This window comes from Meleagris gallopavo, chromosome 1 (genome assembly GCF_905368555.1).
Source record: "Meleagris gallopavo chromosome 1, MGAL_WU_HG_1.1, whole genome shotgun sequence".
In the NCBI taxonomy this organism is placed as follows: domain Eukaryota; kingdom Metazoa; phylum Chordata; class Aves; order Galliformes; family Phasianidae; genus Meleagris; species Meleagris gallopavo.
The window spans coordinates 153,070,202-153,085,255 of record NC_139404.1 but is presented as its reverse complement, the minus strand read 5'-3'; the positions used below and the strand labels follow the sequence as shown (position 1 = coordinate 153,085,255).

Sequence of the window (15,054 nt, the reverse complement as noted above, 5' to 3'; positions counted from 1 at the left end):
AATAGTAACAGCACAGTGACAGAAGCCATTCTAATGAATGTTATGCTCCTGGTAGTGACAGCACACTGGCGTTTGGAATAAACCAGTTGCAGTTGGCTGAAAGCTTGGGCAAATGTATGTTTGTAGACTGTCATATAATGCAGTTGGCATAATTCTTGCCAACGATCGTGAACATAAATACAGCAGCATGGCTTTTTCCAGCTTCCAGGTTTACAAGCCATTTGATCTGCAACTCAAACGTGGTATACAACATCTAAAGTATTTTTCATGTCAAACAAGAAAGGAGTATTCAAATATGATGAGAATATATAATTACTAGTTCTGAAAGGATGTACACCAGATATCTTGAGTCATCTCTACACTACTTGTCAGTAAAATAACCTGTGAATATTAAATTGATTCTAAGCTTTTTTAGGGAAAGCACCTCAGCTTCCCATAGACTGCAAAAAAAGAGAAGTGAAAGATCTTAGAGAAACGTAGTGTCTGTTCAATATCTGACAGCAAAATAGCCATCTGCTACAATCAAAATGCCTCTGATGATACAAATTCTGAAAAACTTTTGAAGGAAAGCAGTTCTATCACACAATGGAAGAAAGTGAATAAAAATGAATTAATTCAAGGATATCACTCCTCCTAAGTCCCACTGATTTATGATGTCATGATGTTAGACTATCCTTCAACTTTTTTATGAACGACAGCAAAACATTACACCTTGTTGACTCCTCTATTTTGTACACAGTTATTTACTGTAGAAATTCCCTAATTGGCTTTAATGGCTGAAAAATCTATTGTAAACTTCTGAAAGTTGCAAATTGGCCTGTGAAAAAATGCATTAAAAAAACTCCACTGCCCTTTGTTCCATTATTTTGACAGTTATAGTGTATATTATTCATTAAACTTCATACTGTGCTGATGTATATTCTGGAAAAATAATGAGTTGTGATCTCATTTTAGTCAAGATCCTCTAGACCATCCAGCTGAGTAAAAACGGTGACAGCGTGAGGGTACAATAGATTTGCACTTGACAAAACATTTCTTTCCTCAGAAGAATAGTCTGATGAGCCATTAAAGTAAACAAGGATCAGGTCCCAGTGTAATCTCTTCAGTAATCTCTTCAACTTGCCTTGAGAAGGAGAGGGAAAAAAATGTATAAAGACAGGAACTGGACAAGAAGGAAAGGAGGAGAAGAATATTTTCCCTTTTGAAGAGAAATCCAATATCCATTCATGGTCTTCCTTCCAGGATTCCTTGTATCTGCATTTTATGGATTGTATAGATTGGACGAACCATACTAATAATTTATAATGTCTAAGTACGAGGACACTTCAATGAACACAAGGGCTTTGACTCAAATGCTATATAAATCTATGGTAAAGTGGCCAGGCCTGGATTCAGTTGCAGAGGAACAGAGGGTAAAACTGAACTTCAGCAAAGCGAACAAAGAATGGCCATAGTATGACATGTACATTATCAGTGACAATCTACAAATGATGAAAACGGTTTGATACTGAAAATGATGAAGTTTCAATAAAGCGCCAAATATTCCCTTAATGTCAGAAGACATTGAAACACCAAAAACTAACTGCAAAACTACCTGTACATTCAAAATTACTGTTTATATTCCAGAGATTGTTGCAGAGACAGAGAGCTCAAGAGCACTCTGACATAGATGAATGTCTAGGTTTGGACTCCTAGGAGTTATTGTGTTACGGAGTTTTTCATAGTCAAACCTTGCTCCCATTAAAATCAAGAATAGCTATGATGGAATGAGAACTGGGACACAGATAATCAATAATCAGTCTTACAGTATTAAAAGTCTTGAAAGTCTTTTACAGTGAGGGTGGCGAGGCACAGAAACAGCTTGCCCATAGAGGTGGTGGAAGCCCAGTTCCTGGAAACACTCAAGATCAGACTGGACTGGGCTCTTAGTAACCTGATATAGCTGGGAGTTTCCCTGTTAATTGCAGGGGAGTTGGACCAGATGACCTTTAAAGGTCCCTTCCACCTCTAAGGATTCTATAATAATTGGAATTACAGTGCATGTCTTCATAAGAAACTGTTATGTGTGATGCAGCCTCGCTTTCCTGGAAACAGCTATTTACAGGCCAACTGATAATAAGCAAGAAATTAATTCCTTATTTTGCTTTGCTTGTATGTGCAGGTTTTGTTTCGGCTACTAAATTGTCTTTATCTCAACCTACAAGTTTTTTCCACTTTTGTCCTTCTAATTCTTTTCTCCATCACACTGGGGAGAGTACAAAAGTGGCTGGATGGTGCTTAGCTATCTACTGTGGTTAGAACACAACCATAATTTACTATTAATGGCAGCAATCTCTGGGATTTTGGAGTTGTTTACAACAGAGGTTCCAGACTCCCTATTGTTTTGTTTTCTCCGACATGCAGAGTTTGCTATACATATTTCTGCTTACAAAAATTAGGACACTGACATTTTTCCCCTGAAAGAAAACTGTAAGGAAATGACCAACTGATTGATATTGGTAGGATTATTCTGCAGATCGCTATACAGAGGGATAATTGGTAATTTGTTCACTTGAATCTGTAGAATCTGACAGTTTTCTTTCTGGAAGCCCTGTGCGAATGAACTTAGTACAGATGCTTTTCTTTCTTTACTATTCTTCGCTCAAGTAATAGTCAGCCAAGCTGTACACAATTTGCACATGAGAGGACCGCATATAAGGAACAGCCCTAACATCTTTAGCAATGTCTTAACTCATTTTCACTTTCCCTATCATCCAATTCATTGGAAAAAGGATATGGTTTGCACAGGTCTTTGTCACAAAACTAAATTCCACTCAAGAAAGACAATAGTTTACTGGGAAACCATTGGGTTGAGAAAGCATTGGTTACTGGAGGTAAACATCAGCTGTTCTTCTTCATTAGTACAGACATCAGTGTCACAGATTCTGCAACACTATACCAAAATTTACACTGAAAAGTTTCCAAGATACTAGGCATCATGGGAATGCTGATAAAATCTCTGCAACAAGGACAAGCTGAGAGCTGGGGCTATTCAACGTGAAGAAGAGAAGGTTCTGGGAAGACCCGAGAGTGGTCTGTCAGTATCTAAAGGGAGGCTGTAAGAAGGAAAGGGACATACTTTTTAGCAAGATCAAGGGAGTGGATTCAAACTTAAAGAGGGTAGATTTAGGTTAGACATAGGAAAAAAGTCTTTTACAGTGAGGGTGGTGAGTCAGTGGGACAGATTGCCCAGAAATGTTGAAGATGCTTCATCCCCAGAGACATGATTCAAGATAGGGCTGGACAGGGCTCTGAGCAAGTTGATGTAGCTGTAGGTGTCCCTGCTTATAGCAGGGGAGTTGGACTAGATGGCCTTTAAGGTTCCCTTCCAACTCAAAAGATTCTGTGATTCTATGAAAAAGGTTAGGATTAAGATAGACAGGGCAAACAGATAAGGAAGAGGTGCATTTTCTTTGTGTAACACTTCCTGTTTTCACATACTTTTTAGGAGCCTTGGAAGTTAACAGTCTGCCACTATCAGAAACAAAACTTTACTAGGGAACCATAAGGAAAACCAAAAAAAAAAAAAAAACCCACACATCCACAGGGTTGCAAATAGGCATAGAAAAAGAGAGTTAAGAAGTCTGGGTCTGACACCACTCTTGCTTCTGACACACAACCTTCAACTTCAAACAGGTGATTTATCATCTCCATAGTGTAATTTGTGTAATTTTGTTTCCAACATTAAATAAATGTTAAAGACATAATTGGAAAATACTTGGAATTACTGAAGAAAAGAATGAAAAGAAAACATATGGACTAAGTTTTCTCATATTGATATCACAGAATCATAGAATGGCCTGGGTTGAAAAGAACCACAATGATCACTGAGTTTCAATCCCCCTGCTATGTGCAGGGTCACCAACCACTAGACCAGGCTGCCCAGAGCCACGTCTAGCCTGGCCTTCAATGCCTTCAGGGATGGGGCATCCACAGCCTCCTTAGGCAACATATTCCAGTGTGACACTACCCTCTGATTGAAAAACTTCCTCCTACTATCTAACCTAAACCTCCCTCACCTTAGTTTGAAACCATTCCCCTTTGTCCTATCATTATCCAGCTTCATAAACTTCATAAACTTCCCCCTCCTGTTTATATGCTCCCTACAAATATTGGAAGGCCACAATGAGTTTCCCTGGAGTCTTCTGTTTACCAAGAAGAACAACCCAAATATAAATCCAGAAAGAAAATAAGAAATGGTTCATACAATTCAAAGGTGATTGTATAATCAGTGAATATACATATGTTATAATTAAGAACTACACAACAAAGTAAGGCTAAACAGGTTAACACACTAAAGAAGAACAGATGGAAAGCTTACCCTTGTCCTGGGCTCACTGAGAAGAGTCCAAGAAGAGTGATCTCCAAAAGAGATCCTTCCCCAGAGGTAGTCAACTTTTAAATGGGGTCTAGAAGAGCTGACTCCCAGGGCTGACTCATTGCTCGCCTCAGGTGGTTAGTCAGAGGTTCAGGCCATGATTCAGTAGTTGCCATACACTCCACCCCTTCACGGTGTGAATCAATGATCAAGCTGATTAAAGGGTAAGCTTTCTCTATTATAGAGATCCAATACATCACGACGCTTATACAGTTTTCATCGCGATGCATGTTGATACAATTCAAGACAAGTGACGATTGGTGAACATTCATATTCTTTTATGGGCCAGTGCTTGATGATGTTACTGGAGGCATGCGGTCATGAGGTGCAGGTCTGTCCTATGCTCCATCAGTCCCATATAGACCATCACCAGGTGTTGCATGTGATCTGACAGTGACACTGGAACTCTTTGATGGCATTTTGTTCCTTCCGGTGATCACGAAGGCTCAAAGACTCACAGGGAGTAATACGGATGTTTCAAAGGTACCAGGAAGGGAAGGTCTGCTCTCCAGGGCAAGATACAGGCCGTATTTCTATCCTGGGTCAACACCTCAGCTTGTACTGGGGTACGTCCCGGCCGCCTGTACCACACCTTCTGGTCAGATGTCTGCGGCTGCGTAACTATATCAGGCACGAAAGGGGGTGTCCTAATCTGCCATCTTGCAGTGTTGACGCAGGTCAGGGCATATCTCACCCCCTCAGACCAAGGAAGTGGCCCAGTGTAATCAACCTGCCATTGCTGGAGAGGATTGTGTCCTCTAGCAAGATGGGCTGTTGTTTCTGGCAATGATCTCTGTCTCAGAACATGTGTCACAATCCCGGCATGCCTGGACGATGTCTGGTAACTGTATGGGCAGTCCCCATGCTTTATCAGCTGCCCACATTGTATTTTGTCCTGCATGCCGTAGCTTCTGATGTAACCAATGGGCGATGTTCTCAGATAGTGAATTCTCAATCCATCAAACTCGGGCCAGAGGGTCAACTTCATCATTTCCCAGTGACTGTAGAGGCTGATGACCAGAAACATGGTAGACATGTACAGTCCTGTGTTTGACTGTATTCCATATATCTAACCACATGTCCTTGCCCCAGATCGGCCGGGCTTGGATAGTCCATTCCTGGGTGGCCCACTGTGCAATCCAAAGAGTGAGCCCCTGGTACACAGCCCAACTATCTGTACAGATATTCAGGATAGCATCACCGGGTTTCTTAGTTATAACCATCCACACGGCTCACAGTTCTGCCCACTGGCTGCTCTGACCATCCCCCTCATCAAACCAGATTGTCTCAGTAGGAGGGATGGTATGCTATCGCTCTCCACTTGCTCGTGTTGCTCTTGCTGGACCCATCTGTGTACCACGCACCTTCAGAGATAGGATATTTTTCCTCCTGAACAGGACTCTTCTCTGGTGGAGCACCAGTGTTTCTTTTGGTGCATCACTGTGATACGTCACTGGGCCTAGGATCTTCTGAAGTTCTTCTTTCAATGGTGATGAAGACAGACTACTCCTTTGGCTGAGATAGGCGACCCATCGCTTGGGCCACCCCTGTCTTAGGAGGGTGGGTCAGATCTTCCACCCACCCCTGAAGCAGCAGAGTGGTCTTAACTAAAACTTCAGCCGTTTGAGTTATCGACTTTACTGCCTGTAATGCAGAGTAGGCAGCCAATAACTGTTTTTCAATCATACTGTATCTTTCTTCTGCTCTGTGCCAGACCTGAGACCAGAAACCAGTGGGGGTCCAAACAGAACTCTGGTGTTGCCACAGGCCCCAGCCAAAACTGTCTTGAGTGATGTGAATGTCCAACTCGGCTGGGAGGTTAGGATTGAGTATACCCAATGCCTGGGCTTGTTTAACTGCCAGTTTTGCCTGTTGGAAAGTGTCCTATTCTGTTTTTTCTCAGTCCCATAGCTGCCCCCTTTTTGTGAGTCTGTACAGTGGCTTTAACAGCTGCGCTGAGTGAGGTATAAACAAACGCCAGTAACCCAATATACCTAGAAACTCTTGCAGCTGCTTTGGTGTTATAGGGACTGGGAATGCCTGAACCTTATCTAATGACAGTACTGAGTAGTACTTTGGTCTTTCCTGACCAAACCACCCCCAGGAATTTTACAGACAGGCCAGGACCCTGCACCTTCTGAGGATTTATAGCCCATCCTCTCTGTTGCAAATAGAGAGTTAATGAATCTGCTGCCTGTCTATCGCCTCCAGTGAGTCAGATGTCAACAGGAGACCATCAATATAATGATATAAGTTAACATCACCAGGCTTTTCCCAATTAGCCAGGTCACGCGCCACTAGATTATGACAGTATGTCAGCAAATGCCCTGTGGCAGGAACCTCAAAGGTCCACTGCCTGCCTCCTCACGTAAATGCAAACTGATCTTGCGATTCTTCAGCAATTGGGATACTGAAGAACACATTTGCTAAATCTAGGACACAAGGATAGGTTTTTATCTCCCTACTCAATGTGTCCATTAGGGAGGCAATATTGGGTGTGTCCACATGAATAGGTGGTGTGACCTTATTTAATTATTTAATCCACTGTTATTCTCCATGTGCCATCCAACTTTCGCATTGGTCATATGAGGGAATTATATGGGCTGTGGGCAGGTCTTATAATGCCCACTTTTTCTAATTCCTGCACCGTTTTTGATATTTCGTCCTGCCCACCCAGGAGTCTATACTGTCTTACGTTAGTAATCCGGCACAGTTTCGGCAGGCAAATAAACCCATGTTTCGCATGGCCTCTTAATATTGCCTGCACCGCCCAGATACTACATCTCTCTCAAAGTCTGAACTCTCTCACAGTTGTCTGGAGAGCCAGACCCCAGAGAATATCTATGCCCAAGATGTATTCCTGGACTGGGGCAATAGACACTTCATACTCCCAGGGTGGGAGATACCTAACCCCCAATTTCAACCATGTTTGGGTGACAGGAATAGTCTGTCCCACAAAGCCACCAATCATCACTCTGTCTCCATCAAATTTAGTCGGATCTCTGTAGATAATTGATGTTTCTGCTCCAGTGTCTACTAACACCATAACTCTCTGACTATTTTTTTGGGACCAATAAATTAACAATACATAGGGCCTCTGGTCCCATCTGGAGGCTCTAGAGGGACTAATATCCCTCATCACGCCATGAATTGTGCCATGGCCAATTCATTTGCCTCTGGTGGCTCAGGCATCATGGCCTGAGATACCTGAGGAGGCTTTTTTTTTTCCTACTGGGGACTATGAAGTCTTCTAAATTCCATGTTCTAGTTGGCAGCCTATTTATAATTCTTACCCTAGGCTTCTTCGGCTAGTTCTGAATTTTTTGATTGTCCTTTAGTTGTTTCCAAAGCTGGAGAAAGACATGATTGGGCTGGCAGTCTATCTTAGCAAATTGGACCCCAGCCCAAACTAAATCATTAAACATTTGTTTTCAGGAAACCCTTATGGATCCTGATTGAGGAGCTCGAGTAGCCAGCCTCTTGGTTTTAATCACCAGCAGGACCTCGGCTTCTTCTAGTGTCCAAATGTTGCACCTAGTCTGTAGGCATTCTGTTTCTCCTAAGTCGGCCACTAACTGGGCAGCCTGCTGGACTACTACTTCTGAGGCCACCAGGGAATTTAATATAGAGACCAAAGTGCTATATAGATAGGAGAAGGCTTGCTGTAGAATCAAGTCTCTCATCCCCGCTGAGAATTTGACCATATCAGGGCCATCAAATATATCTTCATAAATTGCTTCCCTTACGCTTAGTTCATGGATATAATTTTGAAGGTCCTCCATGGAGGAGCACATCCCTGTATGCAGAGGTATATCGGATTTATTTGGCCATACCGTATGGCAGGCTGCCATTAACCATTCTATTATAGAATGGTTTTCATTAAGATATTGAACACCCACATATAACCTCTGCCTAAGGGCAGGATGGACAGTCGTGGTGGCCAACTTGGATATTTCTGGGCCATTCACCATAACACTTTCTGCCCCAGAATCCCACAATCTTAATAACCAGGCTGGCACACTTTCTCTAGGCTTCTGCTGAAATCGCTGTACTAAATCCATCAATCATGTTGCCATGTATGGCCAGGCTGTTAGGTGCAAATGAGTCTGGGCAGGGGGCTGCTGATCAGGTGGCACCCCTGCCAGTCTATCCTGTATTTTCTTGGTTTCCTGAGTTATAACAAGACAGACCTCTAGCAGATCTGTCACAGTCAGAGCTTTGAGATCTAATTTAGAATTTTTGTTTTTCTGATCAATAAAGTCTATTGATTCAGAAGTCTGGTCATTGTCTATTGAAATGTTGCAAACTTGGCCTATTGGAAGATGCAGAATTGGTTTCTTCCCTGTTAATATGGCAAGTTCTTGCTCTAACTTTTTAATACAGTCTCTCAAAAGTTGGTTTTCATTTTCTACAGTATTATTCCTAATTTCAGCGTGATTTAAAGCATTTAATAGTGGCCATGCCACTATGGAGGCAGGTAATTGTTGTTCTTTCATGATTAGTATATCTTTGCTAAGTTTCTGAAAGTAGTCTCCCATGTGATATGGGGAGATATTTCCCATAACGCGTAAGGGACCCCATTTTTCAATGCTAACCACTAGTTCATAACAGGGAGATTCCACAAATCTTGGGATCTGTCCCGGAATCTTTTTATCTCGTGGGGTAATGTTCTCTCCCCTGACCCATTTATAAAAATTCCAAAGAAAGGACATGATGTAAATTTTAGTATATTTGGTCTGCTAGCTCGCCAAGTGTATAATCAATGAGTTTACAGATGTTATAATTAAGAAATATACAAGAAAGTAAGGCTAAACAGGTTAACATGCTAAAAAAGGATGGATGGATGGAAAGCTTACCCTTGTTCTGGGCTCACTGAGAAGACTCCAAGAGGAGGAGGGCTCCAACCCTTCTGGTAGCATAGGTGAATTGCCTTCACCTGTGCTCCCAGGGCTGACCCATTGCTCGTCTCAAGTAGTCAGAGGTTCAGGCCATGATTCAAAAGTTCCCATGCAGTCATAAAGAATCATTCTTTGTGTTCAAGTCTATATTCAAGGTCTAAAAATGAGACATTTATGTATTTAGTGTGGACTTTTCCCTAAAAGATATAAGAAAGACATCGTTCTCTCAGGAAAATTTATCCTGAAATGCTGCATTTGGAATGAAATAAATTGAAATATGTTCACAGGATATCTCATACATTTTTAGCAGCTCTGAAAATGAGCAAAACAAATTAGAGATTTTACTTTGCTTATTTCCCAGACCAGGATTTGACTGACACATTTCCCAGCTCCTATTGGCAACTAATGATTGCCAATGAACAGAAGATGTCTGAAGGATTTAAACGATTGGTATTTTTGTGACATCTTGTGGCAATTGGTATCATACTTCTTGTTTTCTTTCAATAATAAGAACTATATTAATGAAGATATACAGTTCATTTTTTCCCATTTAATAAAATCAAAGAACACTCTAAAAGTTCTCCTATGTGGTAAGTGCAATCAATTGCTCAGGGAATGTCCAAAGTGTTAGGAATACTCACCTAATGAAGTATCATGTTTGATTTTAATTGGACTAATCCAATCTCACCAGAACAAAGTTGTAATATCTTCACAAGAAACTACCTAGCTAAACTGAGGTGAAGGTAATCCAACTTATTCACTCTCACTTTTCCATAGGAGCAACCCTATGCAAAATTCCTGCAGATATGTTCTCTCATTGAAAATTTGGATAGAATAGCAAAATATATATATATTTATTACAAATCTAAATCATTTTGACAAGTAGATTTTCTCCATTGACATTTGACAAAACCAATGAACCAACCAAGTAAACAAAGAATAAAAAGATCTGCAGACAATTCAGGCAAAGCAAGCAAACAAACAAACAAACAAAACAAAACAAAATGAAAGAAAAAATGACCTGAAATATATCTTCTGCTTATTTTCATATTTTTAATCACTTAAAATGTTTCAATCACTATGATCTCTTCTGCTCAAAGAAATGAGATTTCTCCTCCATAATAGAGGCTTCTAACAGAAATTCTAACGGAAGACTTTCCTCCACTTTTTAACTGTTTGCTTCAATGAGTGATTAAGTCACTCACTAACATAACTGCATCTACTGTAATTTGTTTCTTCAACGTCCATCAAAATAGTATGTTATCGGAGATATTACCTCATTGTGCTCTAACATGGCAGTGATGGATGCAGCGATGGTCTCTTACGATTCTGCAACAGTGTCAGTAAATATTATGTACATAAACTCCAGATTCAGAAGAGAAAATTGTCACCTGATGCATAGATTGATTAAAAAATAAATCCTTAATATCTGTTAGTTATAATGGCTATGTAGATACTTCTAAGACAGAGATAAATGTTAGGGTGAACTGAATCCCATCATACTCAAGGTTTATGTCCTGTTGCCCCATGGCAAAGGCCTACTAGGAGCACTCTCCTTCCATTTTTTGCAGCTTGCATAGTTCAGAACAAATACCAGGGTTTGTTTCTGTTGCTTGTTCTCTCTAATGATTCCCATTTGCCAAGCTTCAACAAACAGTGTAAAGTACATATTTAAACATGTTTCTGACATTTTAAAAAAGGACATTTTGTGATTGCTAGTATAATAAACATTTTTACATATGAAACTATATTAGTATGTGACATTTCTAAATAGTACAAGACATCTGCTGATGCGATTTTAAAATTAGCTATCAAACAGTAAATACAGAGATCCACCTGTTATTTCTGCTTTACTTTTTATACTGTTGTGAGTTTCAGGTACCATCTACTAAATTAATATCTAGTAAGTAAAACCTATATGCCTGTAGCAAAACACCTGACTCAAGTTAGTTTATTGCACAGTAATAATTTACCACTAAATTAATTTAAAGATCACCAAACTATCTATAGGTCTTTGCTATCAAGAGGTCTTTGAGTAAGTTGTGGTTTGTGAATAGAAGACATTTCCCTTTGTTACTGAAAGTCTTTGTTGTCATCAACTTTGCTTTCTTATAAGGATATCTTCTCATATCTTCTTCTGCCTATTTTCTTCACTCATTTTGGCCCTTCAGTCTCCCATTTGCCTTTTGGATTGATGTCCCACCCTTCCTGTATCAAATAGATAAGCTTAAAAGGCAGTAGCTATCTTCGATGCTCTGTGTCATTTTTGTGCCCTTTTCCTTTGCTCTTGACCAAAGAAAGTGATAGCATAAGCAATTATGAATATTCTTAATCTAAGCATAAATCCCACAACAAGTCAAGAACATGAGAGATTTACCTATTGCTTTTGGATTGAATTTTGTGATTTGATAATGTCCTTTACTGCATTCTCTTCCTCTCTGTAGCTCTATTTGAAGGCTGTAATTGGAGAAAAAGCTGAAACATTTTATTTCATTAAGACAATGAATATACACTGTGGGGTTTTTTTGTTTGTTTGTTTTCCGCAGGTGATTAATTTTTCTGGACTTGCTAAAAACAAAATTGCTCCCGTGCAAGTTTCCCCCAACACTGACTTCAGCTGACTGCCTGAGGTAATAGAAAAATAAAATTCTGTAGAAATCAAATGTACAGGCTGAGAAGTAATGAGGATAAGCAAATTGTATCCCTAATGGTAAGTAAATTATAAAAAATATGGAATACACATCATTTGGATAATTGACTTAGATTGAGTAGTATTACTCATCATTCTATAGCAAATACACATTACAGAAGAACAGAAAATATTGCAGTTGTTGAAGTAACATTTTTGTATTTCGCTAAGAAAATCTTCCAGTGTTTTTATCAGAGGCTGATGTATTAAATCATCAGACTTATTACCATTTTAAAGAAATGCCAAAATCTTTTAGAGATAGTTTTAATAAGCCAAGTTGCCGTCATCACCTCCCTGTACTGACTGAATTTGGCCTCATACTCTAGTGTAATCATATTTCACAGCAGCGAGAAAGCCAATCCAAGCTACTGCATAGTCCCTCTCAGCTATGATTTGAATATTTCTCCTAAATGAGTTCAAGGACAACTCAACCAAATATAGACATCTTGTAATCCAGTTCCATAGAATGTAAACTTAAAAAAAAATAAATGCACAACAGCAAATGATCCACTGTGGCATTCAGTGCCTGCATGGATGGATTGACCCTGGCTGTCTACCAGACACCCACCCAGCTGTTCACTCACTCCCCACCCTCACTAAGATGGAGAGGAAATAGGATGAGAAAGCTCATGGCTCAAGGTAAAGACAGGGAGATTGCTTACCAATTACTGTTGTGGACAAACCAGGTTCAACTTAATGAAAAAATAATTTATTGCCAATTAAAATACAGTTGGGTGATGAGAAAGAAAGACAAAACAACATATTTTATTTTCTCTTTCCTGAGTTCAGCTTCAGTTCTTCACTCCAGACTGCTCTTTCTCCTACCAAGCAGCAAAAGGAAATTGTGAATGGGTTACTGTCAGTCCATAACAGCTCTGCTCTTCCTTCCTCTTCACACTTTTTGCCTGCTCCTGTGTGGCTGCTTGCCATGGGCTGCAGTCCTCCAGAATAAACCTGCTTCAGTACGGATTCTCCACAGGCAGTCACTTCTTCACAGCACATACACTGCTCCAGCTTGAGATCCTCCACACGATGCTATGTGTATGTGGGTGTCAGGTGTCAGCTTTGCCATGGTCCCCTCTGTTGGCTATGGGGAAATACCTGCCCTACTGTAGTCACCTTCAAGTGTTCATAACTTTGATATCTTTTGATTTTATTGATAAAATACAAGCTAATTTCATATTGTTTCATCTCTTACTGCTACAATTGTTCTTCACATAAATAATTACTAATGTCAGCTCTAATTTCTATGTAAAATGTCAATTATGCTTCTATGCAAAATTACCCCCAAAACTCCAGCCAAATGTACCAAAATGTACCCCAAAACCAACCAAATGTAGCCATCCAAAGCTGTTCTGTTAGATCAGCTGTGCTTTCATTGCTTCTCAGAGTGAACTTGAGTAACCTGTTTAGTCAAATAAGTAGCTAGTGCATTTTAGAAATCATACTAAGTTTCTCATCCTAACAGCATCCAACAGCAATAAATTCCTTTGATTAGTTAGTCATCATTTTAAACACATTCTACTTATATTTTCATGTTGTCCCTTGGGTACATTAGGGAAGTACAGAACTGGATTACCAGGATTAAAATTGGCCTTTCAAAGAAGAAATAAAAAAGAAAAACGTAGAAGAAATTGAAGTCAGATTTTTGAAGAGCTATTTATAAGTATCTATTCCATAGCAATAAGTTAAAGATGCGGAGAGTAAGAAAGCTGACATTGCTGAAGGTGCACAGTCATGTGAGGAGTCCTTGTGCTTTGCAGCAGGAGACTAAAACACATTTGAATATACCTTGCTTCTAAAAATACCTGGATCTATTACCAAATCTTCTGAGAGTAGAAAAACAATTCTAATTGTGGATTTGTTTATAGCAACCAGATTTCAATTAGTAGGCCTCAAATTACAATGTACACTTCACTTGTGAAGCATTTTTATGATTTGGAAATACATATGTTTGATGAGACCAGAGGGGCTTTAAATCATGAAGTTAATTTTGCAGTTATTGAATAGCTGTGAAATATTATGGGATATGGTACAGTGCACTATAATGTATCTGAGATATAAAATATCGTGAAAAGTTTGCAGAAATATCTACTCAGACATTTCATTTTCCAGTTATGCTACTACCAAAACGTTCAAAGTTTGAGAGCTGGAAAAGCCATAGCAGAAAAGCCAGATAATTTTCTTAATTCTCTAAATAGTTATGAAGTTCTCACATAGGAATATTCTGAAGTGGAAAACACTCTGTTCTGAGATGCTCCTGTGGTGCTTAACATATGCCACTGGATATCAAGTTAAGATCTGAATGTGAAGATAGAATTAGTGCAAAAAGAAGGGAAACTTTTCTTCCGTCCCAATAGGACTAATGGTTCACTTTTGTATCAGCCAAAACAGCCTCCATTTCAACCAAATAAATCTCCTCATTACTTTCTAGCCACAATTTCCCTTGTTTTTGGAGTACGCTCTTCCTTCCCAGTTCCTTCGATTGAGGCAATGGGAGGTGCAGGTAGCAAGAAAGCAGAATACATTATTCTTATTTAATCATAGAATCATAGAGTCACAGAATGGCCTGGGTTGAAAAGGACCACAATGATCATCTAGTTTCAACCCCCTTGTGTGCAGGGTTGCCATCCACTAGACCAGGCTGCCCAGAGCCACATCCATCCTGGCCTTCAACACCTCCAGGGAAGGGGCATACACAACCTCCTTGGGCAACCTGTTCCAATGCGTCACCACCCTCTGAGTGAAAACCTTCCTCCTACTAGCTAACCTAAACCTCCTCTGTCTCAGTTTAAAACCATTCCTCCTTTTCCTATCACTATCCACCCATGTAAACAGTCATTCCCCCTCCTGTTTATACGCTTCCTTCAAGTACTGGAAAGTCACAATGAGGTGTCCCTGGAGCCTTCTCTTCTCCAAGCTAAACAATTCCAGTTCTCTCAACCTTTCTTCATATAACAAAGGGGTCTCCAGGGATTAAAAAAGGATTTAATGGCCTAGCATCAGAAACAGGGTAGCTAAATGAGGGTTGTGGAAGAAAGATGACAGAT

At 39.9% G+C, this 15,054-nt stretch overlaps 1 protein-coding gene and 1 long non-coding RNA gene across 45 annotated transcripts in view; one reads left to right on the top strand and one right to left on the bottom strand.

Annotated features, from left to right (window-relative positions):
- LOC146545716 (uncharacterized) overlaps window positions 1-11,865 on the bottom strand; it is a 33,619-nt gene extending 21,754 nt beyond the window's left edge. The window contains exons 1-2 of one of the 2 annotated variants that reach the window (XR_014880936.1): window positions 9,274-11,865; window positions 4,361-6,061 (exon numbers count right to left, since the gene is read on the bottom strand). This is a non-coding gene — a long non-coding RNA (uncharacterized LOC146545716). Of the gene's footprint in view, window positions 1-4,360 lie in introns of both variants that reach the window. The other variant, XR_014880935.1, reaches the window with a different exon arrangement.
- LOC116217859 (uncharacterized) overlaps window positions 1-15,054 on the top strand; it is a 138,329-nt gene that overhangs the window by 1,201 nt on the left and 122,074 nt on the right. For 23 of the 43 annotated variants that reach the window (XR_014880931.1, XR_014880933.1, XR_014880932.1 and 20 more), the window contains exon 2: window positions 11,862-12,025. The exons of 12 other annotated variants lie outside the window; for them this stretch is intronic. The gene's annotated coding sequence lies outside the window, so the exon portion shown is untranslated. The remainder of the gene's footprint in view (window positions 1-11,861; window positions 12,026-15,054) is intronic. 8 more of the 43 variants (XR_014880912.1, XR_014880909.1, XR_014880908.1 and 5 more) reach the window with 1 other exon arrangement.